At 36.2% G+C, this 13,073-nt stretch overlaps 1 protein-coding gene across 1 annotated transcript in view; it reads left to right on the top strand.

Annotated features, from left to right (window-relative positions):
- Positions 1–949: 949 nt before the first annotated feature.
- The window catches only part of UBR5 (ubiquitin protein ligase E3 component n-recognin 5), a 74,015-nt gene continuing 61,891 nt past the window's right edge, over positions 950–13,073 (top strand). The window contains exons 1-6 of the mRNA XM_009323082.1: positions 950–989; positions 1,488–1,569; positions 1,749–1,825; positions 2,615–2,734; positions 5,867–6,056; positions 7,980–8,139. The gene's annotated coding sequence lies outside the window, so the exon portion shown is untranslated. The remainder of the gene's footprint in view (positions 990–1,487; positions 1,570–1,748; positions 1,826–2,614; positions 2,735–5,866; positions 6,057–7,979; positions 8,140–13,073) is intronic.

Below are 13,073 nucleotides of genomic sequence, written 5' to 3'. Positions count from 1 at the left end.
AACTATTCTAACTAAAATTGGAAGCTATTTAGGGGCTTTTTCAGATTGCTTGTCATCTTTGGGAAGAAAGGAGCCCAGGTTTTACCTGAAATGCCTATTTGATATTATGAGAGTATCTTTGCTGCCTGGAGAAGATCTTTTCTAAGTGGATTAGAAATTACCTTAGAAATTACTGTGTTGGTTTCCACTTTTGGACACTACCCTCTAAGCAGGAGTGGTCTGTGGGTTGGCCCTTTTTTGGGTTCTGATCTTCCATTTAGTGAGGTGCCATGAAAGTGAGATGGGAAGTACTTTTGGAAACATTCTTTCCCTTTTAGTAAAGGTGATGTTTTACGTAATCCTATATATAGTGAATTTTCTCTGGATTATTTCTTCTACTAGTCAAAGTTTGTTGTTCGTCCCTTTTGATGCTGGCTTTTGTGCATGTTTTCCTGTCTTTTCTGTTTTGGGGAACTTACTGTCATATTTTTGGCTCTGACATGCCACATACTTGGATTTCCTAGAAAATGATAATCCTGTCTGCTCTGGGATACTGTGTTCAAGCTTATATGAGGAAACAAAAGTGTATCTAAAGTTAATGCTCATTGCTTCATCTGCTTACTTTGTGTGTAAAGTTGTAAATGGTGGTAAAAAGGCAGGAGTAGTGCTTTTTGATAGTGACTTGCAAAACACGTAGAAGTGCAAGAAAACATGGGTTTTGTGGCAAGATAGTAGGTGGAAGGGTAAAACTCTAAAGCAAAAAACCTCCAAAACAAAAACCTGATTTGAAGCTGAACACCATCCAGTTCTTACACAGACTCCAAACACTAAGTAGTATTCATTGGTTTTTACATTAAATGTGGTGGTAAATTGTTCCCATAATGTCATAAATATGCTGCTTAAGTTGATGTTGTGTACTGTGGAGGATGTCTTTCAAACAACAGCTTCGTTTCTTTTTGTTTCAGATTAAGGGAAGTTTCAGAGAAGCTGAACAAATATAATTTAAACAGGTAAGGCATATCACATGCTGTTGTAAATCATTTTGGAAAGTACAATTTTTCTAACAGCAACAAGATAAAAATGATTGTGCTGTAGATACAGCCTTAGAAGGCCTCAATATACTAACACTAAATTTCAGAAATGCTTCAGATAACACAGTTCTTATATTAGGAAGAAAATGTTAGGTTTTCAGCTATGATAAATTATATTATTAAATACCCTCCTTATGAAATGACTCCTTAATTTGAAGTGTAACCCCTGTTGTTTATTGCTGGCTAAATTAAATGAAAACTGTATCACGTTTTAAGGTTTTTTTTCTGCATTTTCTGTGCTTAATGACCAAAAATACATCATAGTTGCTTCAACTAGTGCACGTTTAGTCATTCTTGAATGTTTTTATATTGGTAACCATCACTGCACATTGTTCCTTCCATATACCACTTGTTTTTTATTTTTTTCAGACTTTAAAAGTTTAAAAATGTTACACTTGCTCACTTTTTTTTTTTCAGCCACCCCCCTTTGAATGTATTGGAACAGGCCACTATTAAACAGTGTGTGGTGGGACCAAATCATGCTGCATTTCTTCTTGAGGTAAATTACTTAAACCTGCTTAGATAACAAACTTGAAACTATACTGTTAAAATTAATTCTTCTAACATCAAATTGATCAACATTCTTCAGTAACTGAAGACTTGTTTTTGTTGTCTTTTTTTCTGTAACTTGTCTTACATTTAAATTTTGGACACTTGGTTTTCTTGTTTTAAATATAGGATGGTAGAGTCTGCAGGATCGGTTTTTCAGTTCAACCAGACAGATTGGAATTGGGTAAACCTGATAATAATGATGGGTAAGAAACGCTTTTCTTCATATTAAATCATTCTTTTGAACTGGATAAGCAGCTTGGCTGCTTTTTTGTTTTTGTTTGTTTGTTTTTAAACTAGATTGCCTTTGGAATGGGTACTTGAGTAGATACATAATGGTTATGGTGATGCAGCCAAACAGCCTAGCTTGACAAACTGGTGTAGGAATAGTAGATGTGATTCTAAAAAAGTGAGACAGGATCTCTTTAACTTCAAGAACCAAACCCCTCCAAAAATAATCTTTATGAAAGAAACTGTGTTAAATTGTTAAGCCTCATGTAGAATCCACTCTGAAAGTGGTCCCATCTGGACAGTCTCACTTTCTAGACCTGTTGTCTTCAGTCCAGGTAAGTCCCCCTTGATAGGGCTATTTAACAGTTCATGTTTGAATGTAAACCACTTCTTAATATCGAAGTAGCATACTCAGGCTCAGGTTTATGGATAGAACACCTGGTGATTACAATTTGTACATACACGCTAACTGAAAACTTAGCGCAGTGGCTAACTCAAATCACTAATTAGCTTAATATGTATTTGCAACTGTGCTATTATGGATTGCCAATGTACATAAGATCTGTTAGGCATGCTTTCCACTTTCTTTTTCCAGTGTACCTCTTAATATACAGTTAGATTAGTTTGGAATATTCCCCAAGGGTGTTGCTTAAGCTGGTATGTTACCAGACTAAGTCCCTGAGAATTTAGACCTGGGATTCCAGGTTTTGTTCTTAACCCATTTGGGATTGTTTTGTGACTGATTTACCATCTTTTACTTTCAGTTCAAAGTTGAGCAGTGGCTCAGGGGCAGGAAGGACATCCAGGCCAGGCAGGACTAGTGACTCCCCATGGTTTCTGTCTGGTTCTGAAACTCTGGGCAGACTGGCAGGCAACACCCTTGGGTAAGTTTTGATAGGATTGAGGCTGCAATCTGTTTGTTCCATATTTGAGTATATGTGTATACACATATATAAATTGTATGCAGTATGTATAAGGGGAACGTATAATTACAGCAGTTGTGTAGGTAGGGTATAATAAAAAAAACTTTATTGACTTGGTTAAAATAACAGATCTGCAAGTGACCCTTCAGTACCTAGGATACGGAGAGTTCTTCATATATGTGTGAAGAATAACTTGGTTTTGGCTGTGTTGTCTTTTTTTGAACATTTTTTAGTTCCTTGATTTTTGAAAAGCAGTTGTTTTAGAGGGACACTATCAATTTAGACCCTGATAGGGTAGCAGCATAAAGTAAAATGAGTGCATTTCTGCAGAAAGAATCTGTTATCTACGTTTGCAGACCTTTGTGTGCTCAGTTTTATTGTGCCTTCCTCTCCCCTGCCCCAAGTAATGAGCGGTGTTTTGTTAGTTGGGGTCTTATACATAGTAATAGGAAGGGAACATTTGGAAAAGGTTGTTGCTCAGAACCTTTAAAATTGTACTATATACTAAATGTACTATACAGATTCAATGTTCTTATCATTACCTTTAAAATTGATGGTGTCCCTTTATATAGCACTGTAAACTAATCTTCATTACATAATCACAGTGAACTCTTCGTTATATGCTTTTGTAAGACATGTTGAGCAGTGCTGCTTCCTAAGGTTACTAACCATAGTATGGAGAATTGCGTTTACAAACTGTGGTTTCTGCACGTGAATGATTTGTTAAGAGGGAGGAACTACAGCTTTTCCATGAAAGTGAATTTGTTGTTTATGTTACCAAATAAGCTAATTTCATCTGGGGCTTAGTTGCATGAAAGATAACCCACCCCCCAAACTTCTTGTGAAACCTTTGTGCATCTGAACCTAAAATCCATGTGTTAAACTTTGTTAAAGGCAAACTGGTATTGTCATGTTTAAAAACTTACCGTGGAAAGTGTAAGACTCTTTTTTTCCTTGTTATTTTTACCTGAGCTTAATGTTAAAACTGTTTGAAGCTATGTGCTTAGGAGACCAACCCTGAAGACTTCCTAATTTCTGCCCTTGCATATTTCAGAACTAGGTAGTTGAAAGTCACCGAACTAGTAGAGTACCAGTAGACACTATAACTGCTCTATTAAATGAAGAAAATACTTAACTTAAACTGAGTCTAAAAACATTCAAACTGGATCTAATCCAGTGATTAGATCACTGGATTTGGAAAACTGCTAGCATTCTAGTGGGCAGTGGAGAGATGTGGAAAACTAGTAGGTGAGCAGAAATGAGCAGAAATATTTCCATTCTATATTAATATTTATTCTAGGTTTAGACAGCTTTAATAGGAATAGCTGTGTCCTTATGACTTCTCTATAACAGGACCAAGTTAGGCCACACTTGGAATATTTGAATTATTATATGAATATAAATGGTTTTAACTGTTAGATGTCTTAAGTCTGTCATTGATAGTTTATAACTTAAAGTAGAAAATGCATCTGTAATAAGTATTAAAAGCTAATACATAACCTTTTCTTTAAACCCACATCTTCCCTGCTGAGAGCTGAATTGAGAATTGTTGTGTAGGAAGAATTTGACTTCCCCTCAGCCCCCTTCTTTTCCCTTCAGCCCCCTTCCCACCTTCAGAAACAGATTAACTGGCTCGTTTTATTTAAAATTTCACCTTTGGTTTGGGTTTGGTTTGGGTTTTTTTTTCCATTTTCAGTAGTATCTTTTTTTTTTTTGGAGCTCTTTTTCTAACTCATGAGACAAGACTTTTCCTAAAGCCATCGCTGAATTGCTTTTTGTCTTGTCATTGTCTGTATGGTCACTGGCTAGAAACCTGAAAATGTAGATGTCCCTGTGACAGGGCCTCGTCTTAGGCAGATACTTGAGTTATTCAGTGATCACATGGTCTCGTCAGGAGGGAAAAAAAACCAACCCAACAACAAAAAAAAGAGAATGATGTTAGTAATCAACTTAAGCCATGAAATGTAAGACAAATATTCTTACTTAATTAGCTTTTATAGCTACATGTGATATACTTTTAACGTGAATTTATTAGATACTGTTTCAGAGAACATACCTTTTTTTCTTGTCTTATTTTAAATGTTTTTCTTTTTCTTGAAAGGAGATTGAGGATTAGGGTGGTTGAGAGCAGGAGAGTTCTGCTGATACTGATTATTAAATAACAATAATACCATATCTAATATCCTTTAAGGTAGATCTGTACAACAAAGTTTAGTTAACCTTGAAGAACAAAATAGTCTTTTAGTCTTTCATGACAACAGAGAATCTAGTCTTACATCCAGAACAGATTCAGTTGACACAGTTCTGTGGTGTTAAGATTAGTGTAAAGCTGGAATGATGGTGAGTTGTCTGTTTCTACAAATCACTACCTTTTTACTCCCTTGTTTTGATACTGACTCATAGAAATGAAAAAAAACTGCTCAGTCAGTTTAGGCATGTTTTTGCAATGTATGCAGTTGATGTTGATTTCTTCAATAGGAATAGGAACAGAGTAGAGTATCTCTTGAAAACCATCCTTGAGGATCAGAGAACTACCTAGTGTAAGATTTGTTTTGCAGTAAAGAAGACTACTTGATTTTTTTTCCAGTGTAGTCTTAAGCAATTTCTTAATGTAAATCAAGCCTCAGAAATTTTGGAAGACCCATCTGAGTATAGTGACCTTCTGTCAAACAGAGTCCACCGATCATGAAGTTGCTGCATATGTGCTTTTATAGTAGGAAGTTAACAGCTGAGTGTTAGGTCTTAACGCTGCTGGTACTGTTGGTTTTAGAAACTCTGTGAACTGGTGCGTGCATGTATTTATGTATGTATACATCCACACAACTATATGAGTAGAAAAGAGTGCAACTTCCAGTTGGAGTCCTGTTTTATATTTCTTCTGTGTAATTCAGAACTTTATCAATTGCCTGGTGCTCTTGTTCTTACTAGTTTTGAGAGATACTTTCCTAGTATTTGTCTGTGAAGTCAATCTGCAGTATTTTTCAGAGACTGTCTACAAGTTAATAATAAAACTAAAGACTTACTTCTTGAAGTAGTCCCCAAAGTATGCTGCTATATATATTAAAAAAAAAAATTATAATCTAAATCTTCTAGAAGTCGCTGGAGTTCAGGGGTTGGTGGAAGTGGAGGAGGATCTTCTGGTAGATCATCTGCTGGAGCTCGAGATTCTCGAAGGCAGACCAGAGTTATACGCACAGGACGTGATAGAGGATCTGGACTGCTGGGGAGTCAACCACAACCAGTGATTCCAGCATCAGTCATTCCAGAGGAACTCATTTCACAGGTATGTGAGCTTGAAACTGCTTGTTGCCAAAACCCTGGAGAACTTCTCCATAGCATGTGAACAGGAATGTGTTGTAATAGCAGTGCATTTTCTCCAAGGAGTGATGACATATGATAAAAGATTGACTTTCTCTAGCTGAATTGCTTTTATTCTTAAATGTATAGCGTGAGTGATACACTTTTTTGGGATTCTAGAATTTTTGTTTCCCAAACTTCCACTAAGACAAGGTGTGTGTTTAATCTAAATGAGGAATGTCATGCATTGTTCATTTGCAGGTGGAAGATGTAGTGATAAAGTCAGATATTTGAGAATCATATCAAGCATGTAGCTAACAAAGTTCAGTTTCTTGAAGGAGTATAAGGAAGGGGGGCAGTTTGACTTTTTTTTCTTGTTTGATAAAAGGAGTGATCCATTTTAGATTTAAATGAAAGACATTAAACATATTTAATATCTATAAAATACTAATAATTTTTCTTCATGGACACCTCTACTTAATTTTTTATAAATGTAACTGATGAATGTTGGGTAAAAATTGCTCTACTTTTGCCTCTTAATGCACTAAAGCCTGAATAAGCTGACGGACTTTGCGTTGTGTGATTAAGTGGAGTTTGTTAAAACAACGTTTTTCTCCACGTTTGAAGAAAATAGTACATTCAAAATATATGTCTAGTTAATGCATTTTAATTCTTGGTTCAAAACAAGTTGCTGGTCTACATTTGGAATACAGATGTTTGTTGCTACGCTAAAGATAATCTGCATGCATGCTTTGAATGGCCTATAGCATGACTGGCACAAGATAGGAGCTAGCAGGCAAGGTATCTACAGACCCACCAGTGACAGAATGGCTTCTAGTTCCTTTCTCTTTTTGAATTCAAAACCCAGTAAAAGCTGGGAGCTTCTGCCTTCACAGAGGCAAGATACTGGAGGTGTTGATTACTCTGAAGTTAGCCCTGCTTTCAGGAGGTGGTTTGGTTAGATGACCTCCAGCGGTCTCTTTCACCTGTGGGGTGGTGGGGTTTTTTTGACTTCGTTGTTCACCTCCAGGGTTTTTTGAGAGTGTTCACTGACATCCTCGATACCTTACATGAAATAGAAAAACAGACTAATACCCCGTGGTCCAGACAGTTCCATTCTATAATCTAATGTATGGTTTGTTGGTTAAGTTGTAGCTTTGCTTCTCTTGCTGCGATCTTTTGCCTTTTTTTAAAAAATAGCATACTTTGTCTACCTTTAAAACAGAAGGTGTCTAAACCATTTTTGGGGTAATGCTAGAGCAGTCTGTCTGGAATAACAAAATGCTCTGAGTCCTAGTGGAATAGACCAGAATGCTTCTGGTTTTTGTAAATTCATTGCATCTGTTTAACGTTTGGAAGTTTTTTTCTACATTTGCACTTTGCTAATAAAAATCTAAATGTTGCAGAAACTGCTGAAGATAAGCCTTTAGAAACAGAATGATCAGAAAAACAGAGGAAGTAAGGTGGTTACGTATTGAAGGGCAATGGAAAGAGAAACCAGTGTCAAAAAGACAGGGATTGAGGTGTAGTTTTGGAACAACAGTTGATTGCAAAACTGTTGATTGACATAGTAAGTTTAAACACTTTTATAGAAACATACAGAACATTCTCAAAAACCGATTTTGCTTATCCTTCAACTACAGCATTAAGCATTTCAAGAAGTAGATTCTAAGATTCCATTAGGAGATTCAGCACCAAAGTTGAAATTCAGTGGCCTAACTTGAAGTGAGAGAAGGTTGACTATCTAGTACAAGACACCGTGAAAAATCTATGTGAGCCTTTGTCTGTATGTACTGTGATTGACTTTTGGTTTTTATTAGACTTCTTTTAGAATTAAGCATTCTTTTCTTATGAATGGTGGTTGGTGAGCTGAGAATGACCAGTAACCTATTATACTCTGCTCTTACAGGCACAAGTTGTTTTACAAGGAAAGTCCAGAAGTATTATTATTCGGGAACTCCAGCGAACAAATCTTGATGTAAACCTTGCTGTAAATAATTTGTTGAGTCGTGATGATGAAGATGGAGATGATGGGGATGACACAGCAAGTGAATCATATCTTCCTGGAGGTTTGTGTTCTGCAACTTTTGATAAGAAAATGCCGATGTGTTCTTATTTTTCTGTATTTAAGCACTGACAGCGTGCTCTGTGCTGTGCAAGGTATGCAGCGAAGACAGTTCTTGCTTATAGGAGCAAAGTCTAAAGATGTGCAAAAAAAAGATGTACTGGGATGTCTTGAGGGATTAGGTTAGGCATTGAAGAACAACTGTTGACCCTGTTTGTGGGTGGCATGAAAGTTTTTTGGTTTTTTTTTTAGGATCCCAGGCTTTGTAACATCAGCATTACTTACGTCTGTATTTTGCTGCTCAATGAGATGCTGAGACTGCTGTGTGGCTTGCTCATAAAAGCTAATTCTAAAACCTTCTAGTGACTTGCATGTTTTTTACTACTAACATATATTCTTAAGATACAGCAGTTTTTAGAGCAAAAATTACACAGCTTTTTTTTTAATCAAAATGCCTCAAGTGAGGGCAAAACAGCTTACAGTTGTTACAGTTAGATTGAGAATTTATTCTTCATCTCAAGTTCCCCTCATAAATGCTGTAGTATTCTGGCTATACTGGTAAAATGCTGTAATTGAAGTCCAGCTATTTTTGAAATATTGTCTGTCCCATGCAATTGCTTTTTATAAAAGACTTTGAGTCTTCTTTTGCATTGGCTAAATAATTTAGGTAATCTTTTCTTGCTGAATAAACATATTTGAAAACATAGCAGCCAAATCTAACGTTTGTGTTAGGTGCACTGCATGAAAAGAACACATCTAAACTGTGACTACATATTAGCTTTTCTTTCTGTGTGTCAAAATGACATTTTGATAGTTTTCTAATAAATGTTTTTTTTTCTGCTCATCTGGTTCACCAGGAAGGTTCATGGGCTTCCTCCATCTTTATCTTGTCAATCATGTGATTAGACAAAGGTTTTTTTTTGTTCTGCAGCAAAGGCTTTGTATTTCATTTTGCCTCTTCTAGTTTTAGTTGCATCTGTCAAGCTTCTTTATTTTGCTGTAGAATCAAGAATCCTCTGGTGAAAGGGGTGAAAAATCTTTAATTTGAGTCTTGTTTTATAGTGATCAGCTTAATAGCATTAGACAGATGCATTGGAGGAAGTAAATTCTCCTAACTCTTTCCAAGTATTCAGAGCAGGAGTTCTTACTCTAAGCATAGCTGAATGCATTCCTCCAGAACCAGCCTTCAGAAGATAAATCACTGTTAGTAATCGTTTACAGTAGAAGTTCCTTTTAACCATACTAACCAGCTTTCTACAGCATTAACTATTCTCTTAGAGATGATAAGGAACAGTTACTAGGGGCTGTCTGACAACCCATGACTGGTAACTTTTCTTTGAAGGTGCCTGTGCTACAGTCTGTGAGTCTTTTGTATTTGAGATAGGTTAAAGTAGTATGCGGAGTTTCACTGTCCTCACTATAGCTGTTAAAAAACAATTTTGTCCTTGGCTTAATTTTTAAAGCTTCTCCTCTGTTTAGACTAATCTTTCCTATAATAGATTGCAACATCCTAATATTAGTATTTTTTTCCCTTTTTTCTTTTACCCCGCAGAGAAACTGGGCTAACTTCCCCAGTTCTTGTGGGAAAAGATGTGGAAATGACAACTGAAATGAAAGTTTTTACGTCTTAACTCCAGTCTTCAAAGATGTAATTTGCAATTTGTAGAACATGCAATGCCTTCTCGGTCTGTCTTAAGTTATTTCAGTTTTATGGGCAAAAATAAGTTTGTTGCACAGAAATGAATTAATTTGATATCTGAATGTGATCAAAACAGTAGGAAAAGTCTAGCTGAACCCTAGTCAGTGCTGTCATGACTCTGCTGTTGGTACATTAAATAGTACAAATTACCAGTCCTCGTTTGTGTCACATAACCATGCAGGCTAGTTTTCAGGAAAACCTGAAGGCCAGAGAAACTTGCCTATAGCTTTCTGGAAAAATACCAACATTCTGTCTTTCAGAACTACGTAGAACCCTTTTTAAAGTCTTTTGCTCTAGAAACTTTGCACTCTTCTTGCTTTCACTTGTCATCTTGCCTCTGGATGCTCTTTTGGAACTGTAACATCAGAGTTCATAAAAGAAAACGGTAGATAACTGATAAATGCTATATGCATTCAATTCTTAGTCAGGTTTTTATAAATGATTCTGAAAGATAAAGAACTACTTTTTTTTCTTTTATTTTTTTTTAAATTATGTCAAATTATTGCTTTAAAGCTTTTTGATTTTGTTTCTTCCAAACACAAAAAAAGGAAATGACAAGACTGCTTTTGCCTCAGGACTTTTGAGGCTCTTGCGTTTTGATTAAAACCATATGCTAATTTTTACTTTCTCCCTTCTGCATGTCTGGAGCTTTGTGACCCTTAGATTTAGGGGTTACTCCTCTAAGCCTTCCAAGACAGAGAAGCTTTTTTTAAAACACTAAGAGTAATTTAGACTTGATTTTAAAAATAAAAATAATAATAAAAAAGCTAAGATACTTTCCGACCACTGTAAAATTAATAAATTCTTCTTTAATACATCATAATTTCATTAATGTATCAGTTGTGATAATTCCAGTTAGTATTGTAAAGGTTATGCATCTGAATTTTTTTTAAGGTAACAAAAAACATGTCTCAGTTCTTCCCGAATTCTTCAAAATGTCTTAAATGAAGAGCAGAACTTTACTTTTCTGTACGAATTGCCTTCAATAAGTGTCTCTTAAATATTTATTTTTGGACCCTGATGTGCTTTGATTTTGACTAATCTAGTCCTGATTCTTTTGTTTTATGGTAGTTAGCAGAGAGGAATGTGGGTTCATTTGATACATAACAAGTACATAAGGAGAATAATCAAGGTAAAAACTACATAGAACAAGATCATTTAGCATAGGAAAGACTTGAAGGTCTCTAGATTAATTTTCCAGCTCATATCAAGTTGTACTAGAGGTCTCTTCTGGGCTTTATGTTCTGTTAATCTTCTGTATAGAGATTCTGTAGAAGTTAACATATTTTGTTGTTTGCATAGTTCAGATGTGTGCATGTTTGCTCAGTAACTTCTGCATGATATAGTGGGTTCTCGCTAGTGGGACTTGTGAAACATAGGTTTGGCAACATCCAGACTACTTTGGATTTTGGAATTGAGATGAGCTTGTTTAAAAATCCATTTTTTTTTTTTTTTAAAGGAGAGAAGAGAGATGGGCTGGTATTGCAGCAGTACTTACTGTATTGGTTTGCAGTGAGGGGAGATGGGAACAAGAGCATAGCGTAGGATCAGTTCGGTGGCTTGCCTTTGGGGAAAACAATTAGGTGTATGTTTTTTCTGTGGTTTTGTTGGTGTGGTTTGGTTTTCTTTTTCCTTTTTCTTTCTTTTTTTTTTTTTTAAGATGAACGTCAAGTTGGGTAGTGTGTTGAATAAAAATATCTTATCAAGAAATGAGTTCTGGAGTTCTGTTTTGAGTCTGGTTTCCTAGGAAACCAAAATACATGTTTCTCTCCCTTCACTGTCGCAGTTTTGCCAATTTAATCCAAACTTGAAAGAGGAAGAGATACTGAGGACATTCAATTCTTGAATATTTCATAAAAATATGCAGCTAAGAAGAGGGGAGAGAACTTACGATTGCACCCTTAAGGGAAAAGATTTAATGCGAGCTCAAGTTGAGATTGGAATCGATCTAGGCAATGCCTTCAGTTAATGAATCCAGTGATAATGCTATGCATGGAGCTATTGAAAATAAAAATTTTCTCATTACTTGAATTGCTGCTTATGTGCATACTGAAACTTGGTTTTTTTAATTGGTGGGGTTTTTTGTTTTGTTTTGTTTTTTCTTTCCTCTGCACTAGATATCCTTTTCCTTCCAATTTTCAACAGTATTTACTAGTGAATCGTAGGTACTTTCTTACCTAAATAGTTGATCAGAATTATCACATCTAAATGTGAAGGGTGTGGTCTGATTCTGGTCTAACATGGCACCAGAGATGAATGATATCATCCCATGGGATTTTTCTGAAGAGCAGGAAAATAGAGTCATAGAGAATGTTTTTTCCCCTGGATTCTTAAACTGGATGTAGCCTTGCAGTATCTGTGTTTTCACAGCACTAAAAAAATTCCAATGATGTTTGAAGGGGAGTGGATTTGGCTCCTATCCCTGCTGGTTTTAGCACCTTTGTTTGCTGGTATAGAAAATGGGAGAAGGGAGATCTCTTGCAGAAATACTGGAAGAAAATTAAAATCTGATTTGAAGCTGAAGTAAGAGGGTAAGAAAAGGCTTCATTTCCTCACTCGTCTTAATGCACATTTAGCCAAAACCCACATAGTTTTGGTTCTTAAGTCTGATGGCTTGAATTTTTACTTTCCTTTTTGGAAACATAGCTAAACTCAAGATGCCTAACATGGTGGAAGGGGGGTGTGTGTGTGTGTGTGTCACAAGTTAGTGTGTATTTTCTGTCAAGAGGATTTCTGGCTTAGCTTACCTTAAAAAAAAATATTGTCCATTTTGAATGAGGCTGGAGAGTTTTTTTCTGTACTTGCCAATCCTGTTCCTAAAAAGAGATCAAAGTTTTTTTGCAATTTTTGGCTGGATAGTGATCAAAAAAATGGGAATGAGTTGCTAGACTGTAGAGAGGTTGGAGCTTACCAAGGAAGAGACGGTTGTGGTGGGTGTGGGAGGAGGGGAGAGGAGCAGTGTGTGAATACTGGGAGATACAAGAGAGGCTCAGCTGTGCTTACAGCTTCTTAAAGTCTGGTACTTACAAGCTGACACTCTTAAGGTGAGGTGTACTGCTGCTTTTTTGCTGCAGAAAGCCAGTGGAAAACAGATAAAGTAGCAGGCAGGATAAGGCCACTCTGAGGGATCGGAAGTGTTTTAGTAAGATAGAGCCTGTTTGCCAAATGGAAATTTTTTTACTAGGATTTCCAAGCGGTCTGTTAAGGATGACTTCCTAAAACGTACTGCATGGACCACT

The sequence above is a fragment of the Pygoscelis adeliae genome, unplaced genomic scaffold, assembly GCF_000699105.1.
Source record: "Pygoscelis adeliae isolate BGI_AS28 unplaced genomic scaffold, ASM69910v1 Scaffold174, whole genome shotgun sequence".
Classification (NCBI taxonomy): Eukaryota; Metazoa; Chordata; class Aves; order Sphenisciformes; family Spheniscidae; genus Pygoscelis; species Pygoscelis adeliae.
This window is presented reverse-complemented; position numbering and strand designations above follow the sequence as displayed.